This window comes from Cryptomeria japonica, chromosome 6 (assembly GCF_030272615.1).
Source record: "Cryptomeria japonica chromosome 6, Sugi_1.0, whole genome shotgun sequence".
Taxonomy (NCBI): Eukaryota; Viridiplantae; Streptophyta; class Pinopsida; order Cupressales; family Cupressaceae; genus Cryptomeria; species Cryptomeria japonica.
The window spans coordinates 277,296,459-277,307,274 of record NC_081410.1 but is presented as its reverse complement, the minus strand read 5'-3'; positions in this window follow the sequence as shown (position 1 = coordinate 277,307,274).

Sequence of the window (10,816 nt, the reverse complement as noted above, 5' to 3'; positions counted from 1 at the left end):
TGTGAATAATGGTTTGAGTGGTAATATCCCTACAAATGAAGAACATAATGATGAAGGACAATTAGCACTCGAACATGAAAATGATGAGATAGTAAAATTGATGGGAGAAACAAATGCATCTTCTGCTCCAATAAAATACCAATGTCTGAGATACCATCCCGAAATGTGGAAGGATTCATAAGGAGAACTGTGAACATGGGTGGATGTCAGCCGATGGAGTATACTAATCAGATTCACAATTATCACCAGTTGAAAACCCTATAATGATTGAAAAAAAAATTGGGGATCTGTGTGATGAAGAAATAATTGATGGTAGTGCTTGTTGTCCCATGAATACAGATGATATTTGTGATTGGGAATCAGAGAGTGATTATGAACCTGAAAAATCTATTACAATCTCCAATAATCAGAAATGGCCTCAATTATCTGATACATTTCTTGAAAATGAAGAATGTATTGATCATGATGATGGTGAGGAAACATGCTCGCTTGAAAATGAACAAATAATTTATTCATTCATACGAGTATTATGATGACATAAAGGGTAAAGTGGAAGCATGTGACACAAAAGAGAAAGCTTTACCCAGAAGTGAACAAATTTCAGAGCTGCTAGCTATAGAATATAAAAAATACACCTATGAGAATAATCCAAAGTTGTTATACCCAACACAAATTGGCTTTAACAATGAAAACAACAATGGTAGTAGCACAAAAAGGAAAGAACATATGAATATTTTTCAGAAAGATGATGAGATTGTTGCATATGTTTATTTTTGGTAGCATGTGGAAAACAATTTTCATAATTTTTCAAACCCTTTCTATAATAAAATCATACAAGATTGCATGGCCTCTTGTCAACATGCAGTCGAAAGTGATTTCTATACATTTCAAATTCATTATGTGAAGAAAATGTGACATTCTCAAATGATCGATACAATATATCAGTGTGTGAATCAAATGAATATGGTAATGGAAAAGAATACATTAACAGTGAAATAAGTGAAGTAGGTGAATTTGAAAATGACTTTCATATATTTTCAAATTATTTGTATAATTAAAAGACGGAGGAGAATTATATTATATCTAGCCAAGTTATATTTGAAAATAATACATATACATGTTCCAATTGAATATTTGAAGAAGCAATTTTAGATGGAATGAGCAGTGCAACAATTGATGATGATGATGTGTATAGTTCTGTGAGAAAATGTGGAGTGATAAAAGAGGAGAATAATTCTTTTTCAAATCCTAATGTTGATGTTAGTAAAATAATTTAACCTAATTCCAAGGATGAAAAGAGAAGTGGGAATAAATGTATCTCGGATGATGTGGAGAATGCCCATAAAACAGGGAAAGATGATATGAGACCATCTCAAAAGGTAAAACTTTATAAATTAAAAAATATAATAATTTATAAAAGTTTGATATCCTGTGTGGTGAAAACAAAAGGAGAAAGCAATTACCCTAGTAATTACAAAAAAAAGGTCATTATCTAGATTATAGGACCAAATATGGAGTTGGTAATGAGAGACATTATAATACATACGGAAAATAAGGAAAGTATGATAAATATTTTCAATGGGCATTTGATCTTGGAAAGAATCATGATGAAACAAGCACAACCAATGGCATTTCCAAATTTGATATACTGTTACATGATGAAAATCGAGTGTTTGATAAAGGAAAGAATTCGTGTTCACTTTGGGGGGCCTAGGGCCACCAAATGAAGTTTCAACCCGATGTGTAGAGGAGAAATAATTAGCACATTGTCTGCTCTTGCCAGAGATCTTGGATTCTTGCTATGCCCACAAGGAGCAAACATCCCCAGACAGAGCCATTGTTGGAACCCTAATTTTTTTGTAAAATTTAGTGTTTCATAAAATGAAAATCATTGAAAGTCCTTCAAATAGCCATTTTCTGAGACACTGTGCACGTGTCATCACCAAGTTTTTGTATTTGATTAACCAGGGAGAATGTGTTCACAAAGTTGTTGAAGTTTTCTTTGCTGACACCAAGCTTTTCCAATTTATGGATATTGGCTTGAGAAGAATGGTTTATTTAATCATCAGATAAGGTTATTATTGTTACAAGTTCATTAACAAAAGACACAAATAGCAAGCCATATTTAATGCCAATGACCAAGTTTATAATAATAACACAAGGGGACCGAACTTCATTTTGGGGTTTGATTTTAAATCTCTCACAAGGGTGAATATTTAGCTTTTCAAAAGTTGATAATTTAAATCAATATTATCGAGGCTATTGAAATCCATATTGAATGGTATATTCTATGTTTAGGCTATATGTGGACTAAATGTGGGTGAGGGTAGAGCCTAGCATATAGTTTCCAAAAGGGGACCCGAACTCCACCATCAAGCTGCAAACCCGAGTGAAAAGACATAAAATGGCTTGTTATTTAAATCTTAATGATTTGAATAATATTTTAATGGCCTACATTATATCTCTAGAGAGGAATACTACTCTAGTGAAATCAAAATTTAAATCAATCTAAAATTATTTAAATTAATTATTATGAGTATTATTGATGACAAGATAAATATGAAAAATATATATAATGATAAAATAAAAATCATTAAAATAGTAACAAATAAAAGGTGGTGGACCCCATAAAGAGAATTGTGCTCAAACTCTTGAACATTCACATGGGCAACTGTTTTTTATTAATAAAGCAGCGTTAACTACGGCATTAACCCTTTACATAGCCAAAAGGCTATCAATTTTAAAGAGACCAAGCAGGGGCGCAAACCCCAAACAAACAAAGTTGGACAGGCCAAACAAACCTTTCAAACCTGCAACAACCCAACCCAACTCAAGAGTGGTGAGAAATACCCAAAACTTCACGAAGGGGGGGCTGGGAAAGGGGGGTATATTTTTCCTTCCACCTACGACAAACAACCGTCCAGGAAACACTATCATTAAGAACATTCAGAGAAAAATCAAGCAGGGAAGACCCTGCAGAGTCACTGCCAAAATGCTACTGCAGGAAAAACAGTAGACTGTTGTTGAAGAACAACATCAAGAGCAGAATCGCCAGGAGGAGAGCGAAGCTATGGAGCAGGAGCAACAGATGTAGGATCCAAGGGGGCGGAAGAGTCCACTACAGTAGTAACATCAGCAAAGGATTCATCAGCAATAAGGGGCACCTCATCTCAAGAGGATTCAATCGAGACATTGTTTCAAGCATTAATTGGCAAGTGATCTTCAGTAGCATCCTTCCACCAAGTAGTAGCACCTCTGCGGCAAGAGAGAGAACAGTCTAAATCTAAGTGACCCATTGAGAAGCACCTTCGGCAACGAAAGGGGAGGCCCTCATAATCCAGCGGTTGAGTCCATGGCCTATCCCCAACCATAAGAACCACATCCCTGGGGAGGGCCAGAGATGTCAACATCAATTAATAGGCGAGCAAAGGTAGAATGACCCATGGAGAACATGGAATCATCAACCTTCAAGAAGCTGCCAATGAAGTTATTGATGGCCTCGAAACAAGAAGGCTCCTAGAAATGGAGAGGGAGATTGGGGAGGCGGATCCAAACTGGACGAATAGAGAGAGATTCAGTAAGGGGGTTCAAGGAAGAAGACTGGGGCTTAATAGAGAGAGCGTGATCCCCCCAAGTCCACAGCTTTCCCAGAACCAAATCACAGTCAAGAGTAGAGGTAAAAGAAGCAACGAAAAAGCCTTTAGCACAAGGGAAAAGCTCAATGCCATGAGCAACTAAAGGCTTCCAAGAATCACTCACCCAGCGATGAAGGTCTAGAAGAGAAGGCCAAAACCCAGCAAATCTACAGATCAAAGCACTACGTTGATAGAAATCAATATTCTCCACAACCTCCCAGCCACAGACCATAAGAGGGGAAGTCTTGGCACAAGGAAGAGGACGAACCCCCTTGGAAGGATGGGCAACAGATCTGGCCACATGAGAAAACCTACAATTCCCAGCAAAAGGAGGTTTGGGCAGAGCATTAGCACCCGCAAGAGGTTCATCAAGAGCACCACCAATCCGAGGAGAGTCCCTATTAACCTAAGCATCATCAGTAGCAACAAGGGCATGCAAATCCAAAACCGGATCAGAGACACCAGTCGTGGGGGAACTAGCACAAAAAACCACCACCAGGGGAGCATCGCGCACAGACCCAGCAGTAGAAAGGGGAGGGAAGGAAGAAGTCAAGGGTGCAGAGAAGCAGCCCCCACCACTACCCACAGCAACAGTTGTGCCATTCGCAACGGCAAGGTCCAATGCAGCAGAGCCGTTGCGAGCGGGTGAGGAGGAGTTTGAAAACGCCTGGGTGGGAGACATTCTCAGGAGCAGATACATGGGAAACTGTTATTTAGATGAGCTTGAAAAATAAATTAAAACTTGACTATTTATGCCTTCAAAAAGATTAACTAATCTCATAGACGAGCAGTTTTGCCCCCTTGGTCCTCCTATTTCAAAGATTGAATATTTTTCAAAAGTTTCTTTAACAATTTAGAGTGGACAAATAATATTAAAAGCCACCTAGAAAAAGCCACAATGTTGAACTATTGTTAATTAATGAAACAAATACATTCAATCATGCAAGGAACATCTCCATTCAAAATGGTCAACGAATAATACTTGAACGTAACTTGTCAAACTCACAAAATAGCCACCAATTCCTTTGGTCATGGTTGTGGATGTTAAATAATAGCATTGTCTTGTAATAAAAAAAATTATTGATGAAAGGCATTCAAACACATACATGTGGTACAGATTCATTCACGTGTTTTTCTTTATTTTATGCCCTTCTTATGAAGGATCTTCCAAAGATCAATAAAGGAAAAAACACAATATTGCTTCTCATCTTTCAAAATGATATTGGAAGTTAAAACATAAAGGTCAAGATACCCTATTTGAGAACTTACGAAACCATTTACCTACCTTCAAATATAAAAAAAAATTGGCCTCCTAGTGTGGCCTCCCAACAATATACTAATCAAACAATTCTATATTATTTTCCGGAATTGGAAACAAGGAACAGTTCACCTGATTTCTTTCATACAAGCTATGTTTTTTTTACTCAAATCAAATAGAATTAAAAGAAAAAAAAAAAAAATTATGATGGGTCATTAAAAATCTAAACTACAAGTAGAGTTTATATCAGTAGAACAATTTCTAATTAAAATAAGCGTGATATGTTGGAAAATAAGAACATCCTGACAATAAATGGATGGTCCCAAAATTCTAATATATATCATATATGGCATCTTCCTCAATCATTTTGCATTGGGGTAAATAAATAACTATATCATTGCCTTACGAATTTTTGGTTTTTCTGTTTTTTGTGTTTCAGATCACTACCTCTAACTAAAAGACTCAAATGTTGTACATACCTTGGTTCATGTTTCTAGTTTTATTGTCATCGTTATCAAGTTATATATCTGTTTGCTAATGTTGAGGCTTTTAGTTTAGATTGTAAATGGACTTATCTCAATATGGACTAGTAATTCAATGATAGACCGCTCTTGAATCTAGTTTCGATTGAACCTAGGATCATCCATTATTTTGATATCATAATAAGCTTTTTCATGGATCAAGGTGTGAAACTAAAAATTGGAATTTTACCATACCTACACAAATATCATGTTTATACAAATTGTTTCTTTATTTTGGGTAGCTTAAGAACTCTTTTCCAAAAAATTGCTTTACAAATAAAGATTTTAAATATATTTTATATTTATAAAATATATTTATCTACTAGACAAAAAAAACCTTGAAACATATGTGAACACTTTGAACTTTGTGCCATGTCAAACCACAATTCCATGACTACACCACATCAACACAATTTTCACCACCACTTTGATGTGGAAGGCCAACTCTCACCTACAAAGAAGTGCCCAGAAGTGCCCTGACAGCCATTACATAATCCTCAAAACTTTTGTAACCATTCTAACATAACCTTGGTAATGTAACATATTTTGAGATTTTTAGTTAGCACCTTAACATAGGTCTAGTTGGAATATAAACAAATACACATCTCCCAAGAGAGTCAATTTTATGTCTTGTTGATTTGTCTCTCCTTGCAGTCGGGTCTCATTTTGCTGCACTTAGATTCATCTTCATATGCTAGTATTACATTCATTGCAACATTCAGAGTTTATCCCAGGCAACTTTTGATGAAGAAATTTACATCATTACACCCTCCACGACCAAACTTAGGGCCAATGCATGCACCTCCTCTGCAGACAGGCAAGCCAAGGTACACAAATATCTTTCTCTATATTTTTATTTACATTATATTTCATTCCTTTTTAGTACTTACTTTCTCCAGACTCTGTCGATTCCTATGTTATGCGGTAGGTAATGAACATCACGAGGGCAATCTGAATTTGCTTTAGCAACGCTCTTATGGTTCAGCTACAAAAGTTACATGGTCATAGACGTGATAGAATGCCCTTAACAACAAATCCCTACATATACTTATCCAGAGTTCCTCTCTTGCCTCCCCTTCACCCTTCACCCTTCTACACCATTTTTGCCCCTAAGACTAGACCAGTCATCTGAAGCCAATTACCCAGATCATGAACAATATAGTTCAAGTTTGATTATACCACCTCAACTAGGACTATCAACCTTTAGAGTAAATATTTAATTAGACCTCTTTCATTGAAGGTGGAAGCCTAAGAAAATTGTCATTCTGGTCATATATGTACAATCATGAAAAATAGTCATAAATAAAATCTCAAATTTTCACAAATAAACATAAACAAACAAAGAACTAATTTCTAATGGATTTTCCACTTGTATGATAAAAATATAAATAAAAAACATAAATATATTCACATATGTTATAGAAAAGGATAGAGGTAAAAACAGTTGGTAATTAAATAATTAATTACAACAAACAAAACAAAAAAGTAGGATAGTAGATTTTTAAATCCCTTATTAAACCACCTCTAGAGGAAGCCTACCATCTTTATAGCTAACTTCGCGCACCCTAGATTCTAAACAGTATGTCGGAAAAAATTATTGTATCTACATGCAACTTAACTACTTATAGCTATTTTTATGGCCCCTAGTAGTAACAATGCACACTGTGGGATCCATTATGTGCGCAAGGGTCAAAAAATACACATTTCAAAGTGTCCCCCAATACCTGCTTAAAGATGCCCCATTAACCGTGCACTTAAAATTGTCAATACTTATGTACAAATGCCCCAATAGTCGTACACTATGGATACCAATAATGGTGGACAAATGGGCCAGTTATGGTCCAAAATTGCTAAAAAATGAGCAGCTATTGGACATGTGAAACTTATTAATGGGCTTTAAGTGTTTTTTTGGTTTCTTTAAAGTTAGTAATTGGTGGGTTGGGTGTGCAAGGAGTGTGGTTATTGGAACATGGACGGTGACCAACGCTATTCCCCTATACCAAGTCATCAAGGTAATAACTCTCATTGAGTTTGAAATCCAAGTCCAATCGCATTCCAAGAAAAAGGGTTCAAAACCAATTAAACATTGACAACAATAATTAATCAAGGAATGTTCATGGCTATAAAAAGTGTTCATAAATTAACAGCTTGAACTTCCAGATTGCTAGGATCATCACCCTTGATTATGATTTTCAAAGCATTTATTTCTTGATTAGTAATGTAATTTATCCTACGTCTAATTGATTACACCAAAAGCAAATTACACTAACATATGGATGCAAAAATGTCTCTCAAAGCATTTAATTTGACATGTTTGTGACACTTAAATGCATGAAAAACAAAAAATCATTTTACTATCAAATTTTTAACTTTATATTATTTTTATTGCTAGATTAGTACATTAATATTCTTGATAGATAAATATAAAAACAAAATTAATAATAATAATAATATGGTATTAAGAAATTTTTATTTTTGTAAAGAATTTAATGGAAATATAAAAATTATAGTGACAAGAATATATTAAAACATAATAATATAATCATATCTTAATCATAATTTAATATTAATTACAATATCATAATAATAATAATTTTAATTATAATATAATAATTTTTAAAATAGAATAATGAACAAAATATGATTGCTTTCGGTGTACTTTACTTAAATTCCTTTAAAGATAGTGTGTAGGGGAAAAAGTGAGACTAAGTATGGAAACCCTAATCCCACTCTCATACGCACTCATGGAATACAAAATAGCCTAGGGAGGTAACGCACGTCAACTACTTATGAGAAAGAGAGAGTCGTGGATTACCTCTTAGGTTTTCTATTCATTTGCAGTAAATGAGAGAGTGGAATAATGCAAAATGCAATCTAACCTAGAGAGCAAATAAGAAAGCAAATCCTAATCTAAGAATGTAGATCAAAGAACAACTGATACACTGTTGAAAAGTACACATTAGAAGGCAAAATCAGAGGTGCACCTGTGTCTAAAATCTAAGCATAAATGTCTAGGACCAGGGTGCCATGCCACTATCCTGATTCTGCAATTTTGGAGTTGCAACTGACAGGAGGGATTCTGAGATCTGTAAGTTATTGATCTGCCAAGTCTTGCTAATAGAGGGCAGGACCAGGGCGCCATGCCCCTGTCCTTGACATATTTCTGCACTTCTGAGGTTTTTGGGTGGTGTAGATGCATGTTCCAGACTTGTAACTGCTTCCAGATTCTTGTTTCTGCACATGCAACTGAAAACGGAAGGTTTGGGGTGGCTATATAGGGTTTTACCTTAGTCAAACCCCCATGTTGGTGATTTCCACCTCCACGAATAGTCGACAATGTACTTAAAATGTGTGTGCAAGAACCTTGTGTATATGCAAGATCCTAAGAATGAAAGTAAACAACCTAGAGCAACCCTAAAGATTAAACCCGAATTGCTTATAATTGACAAAGTAAATGCTCTAAATCCATAATGCACAGTGATCTAAATCATGAATATAAATCAAAATGAAGCTTATGTAAAGATCTGAAAACAACATGAAACCATACCCAACCCCAAGGGAGAGGTACAAGCCAATCGTCAGTCAATGATCTCCTATTGTTCTTTTGCATCTTCAAAAGCCCCCAATTGATAAAATGATGCTTGATGAATGTTTGATGGATGAATGTTGATTGTTGTTGAAGACTTCAAAGATCTACTCTTTCGCTACAAAGAAGGCTCTAATGCTCCAAAAACCTGCACTTAGATTCTTAGAAGAAGAGCCCTTCAAATGAAGAAAGAGAGCTCTTAAGTATGAAACCCTAGATCTTAATTTTATGTTTAGGCCGACCTAGGATTTGAATTTCCCGCTGATATTTTGGGGTTAAGTGTTATCATATCATAAGATTGTGCTCCCGAAATTTTGGAAAAAAAGCCACGAACCGTGTGCATTCCCGCCATGGTCCGACCAACTTTTCACCAAATTTTCAGGGTCGTTAGATATGATGATATTACAACACATCCCAAAGTTACAGCCGATTTTGAGGTCTTTTGATATGGGAAATCGGGCTTAAACGGTTGAAATAAGACATAATTAGGGTTTATGATTAAATGATTCATTGAAGGAATAAAATGAAAAGGGGCACACTTAGGGTAAAGGGCCCAACTTTTTAATAAGAAATGACCTTAGATTTAATTTAATTAATTAATTAAATGCTTAAAGGGGAATAAGAAATACAAATTGCAAAACACACTAAGGCGGGTGCTAACCTAAGTGTGAAATTGTACCACCCTACCAAGGGTGTACAATTTACGACACTAAATTTAGCCCCCACTTTAGCGGTCATATGACACTACATGCATATGCAAGCTAAAGTATAGAAAAGTAAACATCATTTGAAAAAGGATATATCTATAAGTTGTCGAACGAAGCCCCCCAACGGTATCTACAGTACACAGTTAGGAACCACACCCTACAAAACCACATTTTAGATCACAAAATCACCTAATGTTTACTAAGGAAGGTGATGAAATCAGCGAGTAGCTATATGGCCCCCCTGTTTCGACTTTCTTATCTGTGAGGTGAAACGGGGTATCATGCTTTCCACAACAAATTGTGATAAAGATCGTGATGAATAAATTTCACAACAAGGCTTGATTACCTTTTCAAGCACATTATGGAACTAATGCGGAGCGAGAGGGCGAACTCATGATTCCAACGCCACCAACAGTGTGAGAATCGGAGCTTCCTAGCTCAAGATATGATAGATTGAAGAAAAAGTGTAGAAATTAGGGTTTTAACTTAAAAACATAAAGTCAAAAAGTGCATAACACATAAATATGAAAGTGACACCTTCATTTGTCACTTTCTAACTTTTTGTCACTATTCACTATAGAGGAGCCCACATACAAGCCATCATGCCTCGACGTCGACCTGAGCAACCTATGTGGATGGAGATCCTGTGCTAGTCTGTACTCGTCGGCCGACTGCTTGACGAGTTGAGTTGACTTTTTGTTGACTGCATTTGACTTTGTCATGTTTTCATAGTTTTCAGGAGTGATGATATCATCGCCTAGTCCAAGCTAGGGCCCACCCTTTGGACACCTAGGGGTCCTAGGGCGCCTTGGTCCTCCTAGGGCACCATGGTCCCAAGGGGGTTCCATGGTCCCCTTTGGGCGCCATGGTCCTAGTAGGGCGCCATGGTCCCAGCAGGGCGCCCTGGTCCATATAGGGCACCCTGGTCCCTGTTCGGGGCGACCAACAGCAACACAAGATCAGGCGATAAATGCTAGGAATGATAGAATGATTGCTTTGATTAGATGATGATAGATGATTGATCGATTACTGATGAGAGATTGCTTTGCGTTTTGCAGACACTACCGTACATCCACAAGCATACTGTCGGTCTCACCTTTCGGAGCCTT